The sequence below is a fragment of the Aptenodytes patagonicus genome, chromosome 7 (genome assembly GCF_965638725.1).
Source record: "Aptenodytes patagonicus chromosome 7, bAptPat1.pri.cur, whole genome shotgun sequence".
In the NCBI taxonomy this organism is placed as follows: domain Eukaryota; kingdom Metazoa; phylum Chordata; class Aves; order Sphenisciformes; family Spheniscidae; genus Aptenodytes; species Aptenodytes patagonicus.
In genome coordinates this window covers 29819628-29828039 of record NC_134955.1, presented here as the reverse complement: position 1 = coordinate 29828039, position 8412 = coordinate 29819628, and the positions used below count along the sequence as shown (strand labels likewise).

Below are 8412 nucleotides of genomic sequence, written 5' to 3'. Positions count from 1 at the left end.
CCCTGTGGCTGCACTGTGCAAGGGAGTGTGTTTCGGGGAAGCTGACTCCAGGCACGTATGAAGACCGGGAGCCGCTGGGCTGCTCTACCTCTACTGCTTGTGACTCATGGCACTGTCAGTGCAAAGAGCCTTGGACTGCATGGCTGTACCAGCTGGGCTTACTGTGATTGCTGGTGTTTCTGCCCTAGCTTTGTGTCATCTAGACATGCCTGTACCTGGAGGCACTGACTTCACCTCCCTTCTCCAGGCAAAAACAAGAAGTCACTACCCAGAGGCGGTGTCCTTTGCTTTTGGCCCCTCGGCATAATAAGGCACAGGTGCGTTTTGCATGAAATGGTAGCTGTGTTGCCATGCTGTGTCTGAATGCCTAAGAAAGCAGGGCTCCTGCAGCCCTGAACAGCCAGTCCGTTAACCAGTTACAGCTTCCTTGCTCCCAGTGCAAATGTGAGAAGGCCACTGCCAGCCTCTTGGTCTAATGCACGGTAGGGAAGGGTTACTTGACAGCTTTTCTAGGTGCGGGGAAGGCGTTCCCACTGCACCTCCTCGCCATGTAAACCATGTGTGGGAAGCGTTGACCGTGCAGTTCTGTGGTCCGTGCTCCTAATTGGGAGGCAACAGGAAAGTGACTCATGTGACATTGCATCCCCTTCTGCGCAGGGAACTTGGTGACTCGAGGGACAGGCACTGGGCCACACAGTAGCTGTGAGATTGACGGCAAAATGATATAGGCTGGCAGTGACCAAGTTCTTGGCTGGTTAAGATCACTAGTGAAGGCATTTGAGCTCCCCTTAGGAGTTCCTCAGCTATCAGTGACCTGTGGGCACCAGCAAATAGAGTTCTGCTCCATCAAGAGCTGTCATACTTTGCCAGTGGTTTAATTCCCGTGGCTGAAAACAGCATCCAGTGTTGACAGAACAAGGTATTTAATGTTAGCCTGTTCTCATGTCTGCTTGGGTAACTCCTCCGTGCATGTGGCTGCAGTGGCATAGTCTGAACTTTTTCCTGCACTCACTGACCATGTCCTGATGTTGCTCCTCTCTTGGCTGACTCTGACCTATCAATATTCCCTATGAGATTGTTTTTCTCCATCTGCTCTGGTTCTGCTATTGATCTTGACCTGGCACTAACCTTTTCCAGCTCTGCCATGACATGTCTCATTGCAGATTTTAATTCTTCTTATGTTCCTAACCTTGTCTTATCTCAGACCCTGCTACATGCTGAACTTTTTTGAACTGACCGAAGAGCAGAAGCTAAACTTAGCCATGCTGAATTCAGTAGCTTCATCTATTTATACCAGGGCCAGAGTTTTCCTTGTCACTCTTCCTGCTCTAATGTCAGCTCTCAGCAGCTCTTTGGTAGTTCAAGGTGCTGTGGTATATCTTCCCAGTGCCAAATACCCTGCCTAGTTATGTCTGTCTGTGCATGGCGATAGTGACAATGTCACCAGATCAGAATGTAAGTGCAGTTTATCTGCCTTGGCTGGAGTAAAGGGTAGTGTGGGTGCAGGGATACAGACATCTGGGCATATTGGGCTCTTAAAAAACAATGGGGCTTTTTTGAGGGGAGGTGGAGAAGAGGGAGAAGTGAGGTTGATGTGGCTTATGTGCTTTTTACAAGTAATCTACTTAAATTAATCCAATCTGAATTCCACCTGCAGCCCTGTACCTCATCTGTAGCAGCCATCCCCCAGAGCCACTCAGCCAGTCATAACAACACAGGGTGAAGTGCGATGTAGTTTGGATGAATCTGGATCCAGATTGTACCAGGGCACTCTGCCTGTTTAATGGCCAGCGTGAGATCTGTCAGTGAGCTGTACAGTGCTGACTATGGAGAATCTTCTCCTCAGGCAGACTAAAGCTGTGGGCACTCTGGTCGCACGGATGCTGGAGGCTGACTGGTGTGTCAGTGGAATATCAAAGTCATAACCTGAGTGATTGGTACATGATGTAATGATTGGACTGGAATGCTGTACACAAGCAGGGGCATCGTCACCGCTTGTTTACTAACTCTGGTGTTACACATAGCCTGAGGTTACATCAGGCTAAGGAGAGCACAGCCAGATTTTTGTGAGGTGGGAACACTAGACCGGTGCCAGGAAAACAGCTGAAAATGTCAGGGGTTTTTGATAGGTATTTTCCTCCTCTCATTTCAAGGAAAAGCCTTGAAACGTTCCCTTGATGGTATCCGTGGTATAAGATTTCACAACTCTCAGCTAACACGTGTATTTTAAACCCTCAAAGATGTGTGAACTCCACCTTGGTACAGATTGCACCATTGAGGAAAGACTCTCTGTCCTGTTACCTGTGTGTATTGGATAGAAACCAGTTCCTTGAGTCCAGCTTTCCTGTAGGAAAATAAACAACCTCTTACCCCAGAGTCCCCAGACAATTATAACAAAGTGGTTGTACAGCTGCTTGCATTCCAGCTTCTGGTGAATGTGAAATCGCTGTCAGCAGTGCTGGGACATGCACAGCCCATTCTTAATTTTGTGGGGTACACATACATATCATGTTGCAGTACAGTGGGATCTTTCCAATATATTTTAGTCTTCTCTAGTAGAAGTCCCATTTTAGGAAATCCATGCCAGCTAAGATAGGAAGGCTGTTGCCTTATAGCCCTTTAAGAGGCTAATGATTCTTTAGGATAATCGTTTTCTCTTTTTTAAATCGCCCTTTAATCTCACAACCTCCAATCCCATAGCGCTTGGCTACAACCTGCCAAGACCCTGGCCTTTAGCAGCAGGTAGCTTGCAATGTCAGCTGGAGCGCCTAGGGACTGTCTGGGGGAGAGAGGCTTAATGCGGAGGTGGATGCAGGGTGAGAGGACAGTAGTGTTCTGCTTTCTAGGATCTTGGTTGGCGGAGACTTATTCCTAAAGTCTGTCACTGCAGGCTAATGCCAAATTCCTTAGCTTTATTCCATATTCCACTGCTTCAAACAGGAATGGGCAGTCACAGTGCTGTCCGCTCATGGACTGACCATCTGCATGTATAATGTTATGACCAGACCCCATTATGTTTTAAAGCTTACACAAGAAAATAAGGATCTTACTAAAGCAAGACTCCATCAAAATTATCAGAGGTTTCTGGGTGAAGACTGTTAAGAATGTGTTTAAATCACTTGATGCTGAACTTAATCACGTGCTTAAGATTAGGCAGTTAGTGATTCCTTTAATTTGAGTCTGAGTCTATGCATAACAGATGCCTTCAGAGTCGGAGGTATGAAGAATCCCTGCAAATCTGCCAGTGCCTTTTCTCTCCAATCCTGGAGATGGCTGAGGTGATCAAACTGTTGTCCAGGGACCGTTTAATGCTGCATCTCTAGTTGAATCATTGGCCACCTATTCCTCTCCTATCCCCCACTTTGTTACCTTCTGTGCTGAAATGGGAGCCTGTAATATGAAATCCCCTTGAATGAAGGCTGTGGATGGCTGTTCTCTTCTAAATCCAGCTGGTGGGAAAGTTCACTGCGCTTGATCTGTCACAGCTTTTTCCTACTGCCCCTCCAGACCTGCTGGCAGGGTTGTGTGTATACATTTTAGCCTAAATGAGCAGGGCAAGCAAACTGTTACTCAACAGGTTAAGCTGACATCTGATGGCACAGCAGTGTAGAGTGCACATCCACCTCCAAGCATTCCTCTTTCTTAGCTGCCTCATTAAACTGGCTTTCCAAGTTTGCACTGCCATGTAGTGCAAAGCAACACAGTAGAGCCCTGGGATTTCTTAGCCCTTGGATTTCCATGGGTGAGCAGACAGAGGGGAGGAGAGCAGACAGCTGTTGCATGTCAAGGGCTTGGCTACGAATGAGTAATTGTGGATGGATACATGGGTAGGCAGATTAAGTGCAACAGCAGCAAGGATTCAGATTTTGCTGCAAGGTGATGGAGTGGCCCAAAGTGGTGATGGATGTAGCTGAAGAGGGCTCCACTCATCTAATGCAAAGCCTACATACTGCACTTCTTGCAGTCAAGCAATACAAATACAAGAGAGCAAATCTAAGCCAAGAACTGGGTCTTTTCTCTTCCTCCCTTCAAGCCAGGGTGACTTGGTGTATGTTGAACATAAATATAGCTCTGCTGTGCACCTTCTTTCAAACATCAGCAGGTGTGAAGTCTTCTAGTTCTGTCACAATAATGACTTCTGCACCAAAGAAGAGTCAAAACTAGACTCCATAGCATCCTCTGTGAAACCTTCAGCCTGAGAAGGAGCCCTTCTGTCAAACTTCAGCCACTTTTCTGTAACAGAATTTGTCTATTGTCTTTGAGCTATTTTTTGGCTGTTCTTTAGATATATATGTGGTAGAGAAAGATTATGACAGCAATTAAAAAGGAATTGCAAGACGCTGTGCTGGAGGTAATGGAAGAAAGGTGTCATGGTATGGTTGTGCAATAGCTTCATGTTTTCCATATTGCTCATGCTGGAACGCACTGTGCGGCGAGAGGGCTCGGTACCTGAGTGGAAGGGTCATTGTGGCATGTTACAGTATTGATGATATATGTAGCAAAGGTTGCATCAGACGGCTGAGCATTAGCAGTAAAGAACATCTAAAGAGCCCTAAAGTGGGAGAAATCCATGTGGGAAGGCCAGCTGGTGACTACGTGTGCCTTTTCCCAGAAGACATCAGATCAAAATAGTTACAAGCTGAATCCCCTAGTTTTTCTCTGCTGTTTGCTGAGAACCTAGTGCACTGGATTTGAAAAGAAATAATTTCATACTCTGTGGCCAGGCTAGTGAGAAAGCAGCTATAAATGGGAAACTGAGAAACAATGTCAGGGCAGAAAACAGTGTTGACCTCTCAATATGATCCTTTAAATTGAAAAAGCTAAAAAAGGCTGGCATAGATTTCATAAACAAGGGAGTTGGGGAACAACACAGTTTGAAAGCATAATTGGTTTTCGTAAAATTTTTATTGACAAATCTTTTTCCTGATATGTTGCCTCTGTATGAGAGAAATTAAAGCAACTGCTTAGATACTGTTATTTGTCAAATGTTGTACCTATGGATCCTCTAAGAAAACTGAGCAGGCAAATTGCTCCTCTTCCCATGCAGGGTTCTCACTTATCAGTTTTTTTCCTCTGCTGATCTCTCATTCTCCTCGTTCATTTCCGAGGGCCCTAAGCAGAACCATTTGCCTCTCAGCAAGCTCTAATCTGCATATGGAGAGATGATATTAAAGAAAGATGCTGATAACCATGACACCTGAAACGGTTTTATGCCTTCAGTAGACCACAAGTACCATGGAACTATAGTGTTGACCTTGCTGTATTCATTGCCTCTAGCCTGAGCATATTTCTTGCCTGAGCAGGCTCAGACATTGCATCGGCGTCCTCTAGTAATGCGCAGAACTCTTCTTACACTAGCTAATTGAGTCTAACTGTCCCGCTTGGAGGCAGATGAGTAAGTATTAGCCCCACTTTACACCTAGCAAGAGTGGGAGGGGAAAGTGGCTTGCTCAAGTTTAAATGGCAACTGGTATGAGCAATGTTGGAGTACCCTGTTTGCCTGCGCCTGAGCCCTGTGCGTGCAGAAATTGTAAAGTTCCTTATGGAACATGGGAGATGAGTTAAGCGTTGGGCTATCCATTCTGTGTTAGATGCTATATTACTTGCTGGGTGCTAGGTAATGTATTGAGAAAGGCATGAGGGGACCAGGCTCAGAGGCACAAGTTGCACTGCCAAGCAGAATAACAGTACTAGTGACATGGTGGCAACAGGCTTGCACTGGTCTGCTGAGCGCTGGCAGGAGGACAGCCTGGGTAGTCCGATGGCAAAAAGGATGCTGGCCTCATTTCAACTGCTCAGTCTGGCTGCATCAGTGCCCTGGTTGGTATTTCCTTCCTTCTTCTCTAGAGAAAAGACAAGATAATTTGAAGCATAAAGTCAAGACTTTGCCCTCTGGAGGGATTCCAGGGTTGCAGATGGACTGGGCTCTTTGCAGTGCTGCTGGAAAGCAATTACATATGCAGTTCAAGGGAAGGGAAGAGGAGGAGGAGGGAAAGTCACTGAACTGACAGCAGGGATAAGAAGGTAGCTCATTAGCACATCATCTTTTCTGCACCCTTCTGTGTGGGAGCAGATCTCCATATGATGACATTCAGAGTCTGGCAGGAATGTCATCCTGAGCTAGGAGGAATTTCTCTGCAAGAAAGTGTGAGCGAGTAGGTTTAAAGAGATCAAAAGTGAGCTCCTCTGTGGTCCAAAGAGCATAAAGGTTCAGCCTTCATGATCGTTCTCAAACTTCACCATCAGCTGCTGATCTGGATTATGAAGAGGAAGCATGGAAGTAATGAGGTATTCATTAAAAAGAAAAACAAAAAAACAACCAAAAAAGCCCCCTTCTGCTGCACATCTCATCCACTTTTCTTGCTCCAGCCTTGGAGTGCACTCCAAGAAGTACCTATTTATTGCACTGTGTCTATGGTAAATCATAGCTGGGAAAGATGGTGTCTCCCTTTACTCTGTGAACATCCTTTATGGCAGATGAATTTTTAAGTGAACATTAGAAGTAGAGAGCTGATTATGTACCAAGCAGTGACTTGTGCTTGAAGAATTCCAGTAGGAGCCGTGCAGGAGACCTTGCTGTCTCTGTATGGCACTCATAACGATTTGGAGAGCGTGAGTCCTGTGGCAGTGGCAATGGTCTCTTGGAAACCCCATGGTACACTGGTAACAAAGATATAATACACTTAATTATGAGCTGAAGGGTGAATTCCTTACAGGCTTATTCAAAAGTCTCGTGTGATTGTTTAACAGCACTAAGGTGTACATTCTCTCATCCCCTGAGCAGTCCCCATGGCCCCAGAGGAAAATGTCAGTGAAAGCATAGCTTAACCGTTCCCTAAAGGAGGTAGTCGTGAATGGGAAATGTGTGTGTGTGTGTCTCACCTGCCAGGCAAGCGTAAATGGCTATGCACCAAAATAGTCCTCCATGGCTCAGCTCGTATCTCTTTTTTGTGAAGATGTCTGTGTTACATGTGAAAATATCTGTGTGAGGATCTTGCGTCCTTTTGTTGAGATGGGGAGAGGAAGGGGCAAAAAATGAACCCACGCTGAAAACTTTTTAACCCAGTGGAGCACCAAGTAAAGACCAACCCTTTTTATTTTTCTCTTAATTCTTCTGTCTCCTCAGTACAAGTGTTTTTCAGCTCAGAGTGGGGGAAATGGAGTGCCCACAGGACCTGCCCACAGGACCTACAGCGCCATGGTGTGGTAACACCTCTTTTTGGACAAACAATCAGCTCTGGCAGTCTGGTTTTGCAGCCAAAAGGAGGCTCTTCAGTATTGCCTTCAGCTTGTGTCAGTATAGGAACTGTGCCATTCACTTGGGCACATCCTGCAAGGTGATAGTGACAGCAAGGTGGAGGGCAGAACTGAAGAGAGGTGTTTGTCTTTAATGCAGCCTCCACCGACAGAGGATCTCAAAGCACTGTACAAACACCTGCTGTAACCTCCAGTGGATAACAATACCTGACGGAGAATGCAAGGGACAGAGAAAGAGGGTGAATTCTGCAGAGGGCAGCTGCAGAGCCTGAACAGTAGGAGCTGGGAGAGGAGAAAGGGAATAGACGCCTCACCCTAAATTCCTGTGATCCTGATTTACACCCATGTAATTCGGTTGGAGTCGGTGCAATTACATTAGTAGGAAACCTGGCTGAGAAATAAAAAATGAGCTCCATGTCTCTTCACCAGTTGTTCTTTGTACTATTAGCACAAGCTGTCTTCACACTCCAGAACACGCTCCATCCGGGTTATAGGAAATTGCATGCTGCAACTGTTCAGCAATGCTTTTCATATGTAAAAAAAAGCAGAGGACAAGAGGAGAACACAAGATGTGTGCATCAAATGCTGCACAGGTTAATGCAAAGGCATTTTGGACCTAATCATCCAGCCCTAGAAAATTACAACTGGGGCTATTCAGCACCCTCAAGGCAGCTGTGTGCCTGCATGAAGAGGTGTTCCCTTTCATTTGGCAACTGCAACCCTGTGGCATTAACTGCCACAGGACACAGCGGGGTGGCTGGACTAACAGCATTAAAATGAAGATGGTGTTTATGGAAGTGAACAATTGGGTTAGAAAGATAAAAAAGATAGCATCCACTGGCTGATCTCTGCAGGTCTGGGGTGGGGTCTTCTCCTGCGGTATCCTGTGTGGTTGCACAATGGTGCCTTGAATGCCTCTGCCTCTCTGGAAAATGACTCAGAAAGGTTGGAGAGCTGCAGTTAGTTATTCTCAGAAAGGAGGTGGCAGGACCTGGAGAAATGAAACAGGAGCTGGAGTGAAAGAAAAGTAGAGGTGGACAGTGAGGAATCCTTTCCAAAGTAAGTGTGTGCAGTGCAGCTGCTTGCCATGACATGCTGATGCCTTTTGCTGTAGGCTTACAAATACCCCTTAAACTACTCTAACTGCCCCTTTGC

At 46.1% G+C, this 8412-nt stretch overlaps 1 long non-coding RNA gene across 1 annotated transcript; it reads left to right on the top strand.

The window, feature by feature from the left end:
• The first annotated feature begins 686 nt into the window (after positions 1-686).
• Positions 687-7682, top strand: LOC143163364 (uncharacterized). Its single transcript, XR_012995891.1, has 2 exons — positions 687-919; positions 7127-7682. It is a non-coding gene; the product is annotated as an uncharacterized LOC143163364 (long non-coding RNA).
• The last annotated feature ends 730 nt before the right edge of the window (positions 7683-8412 follow it).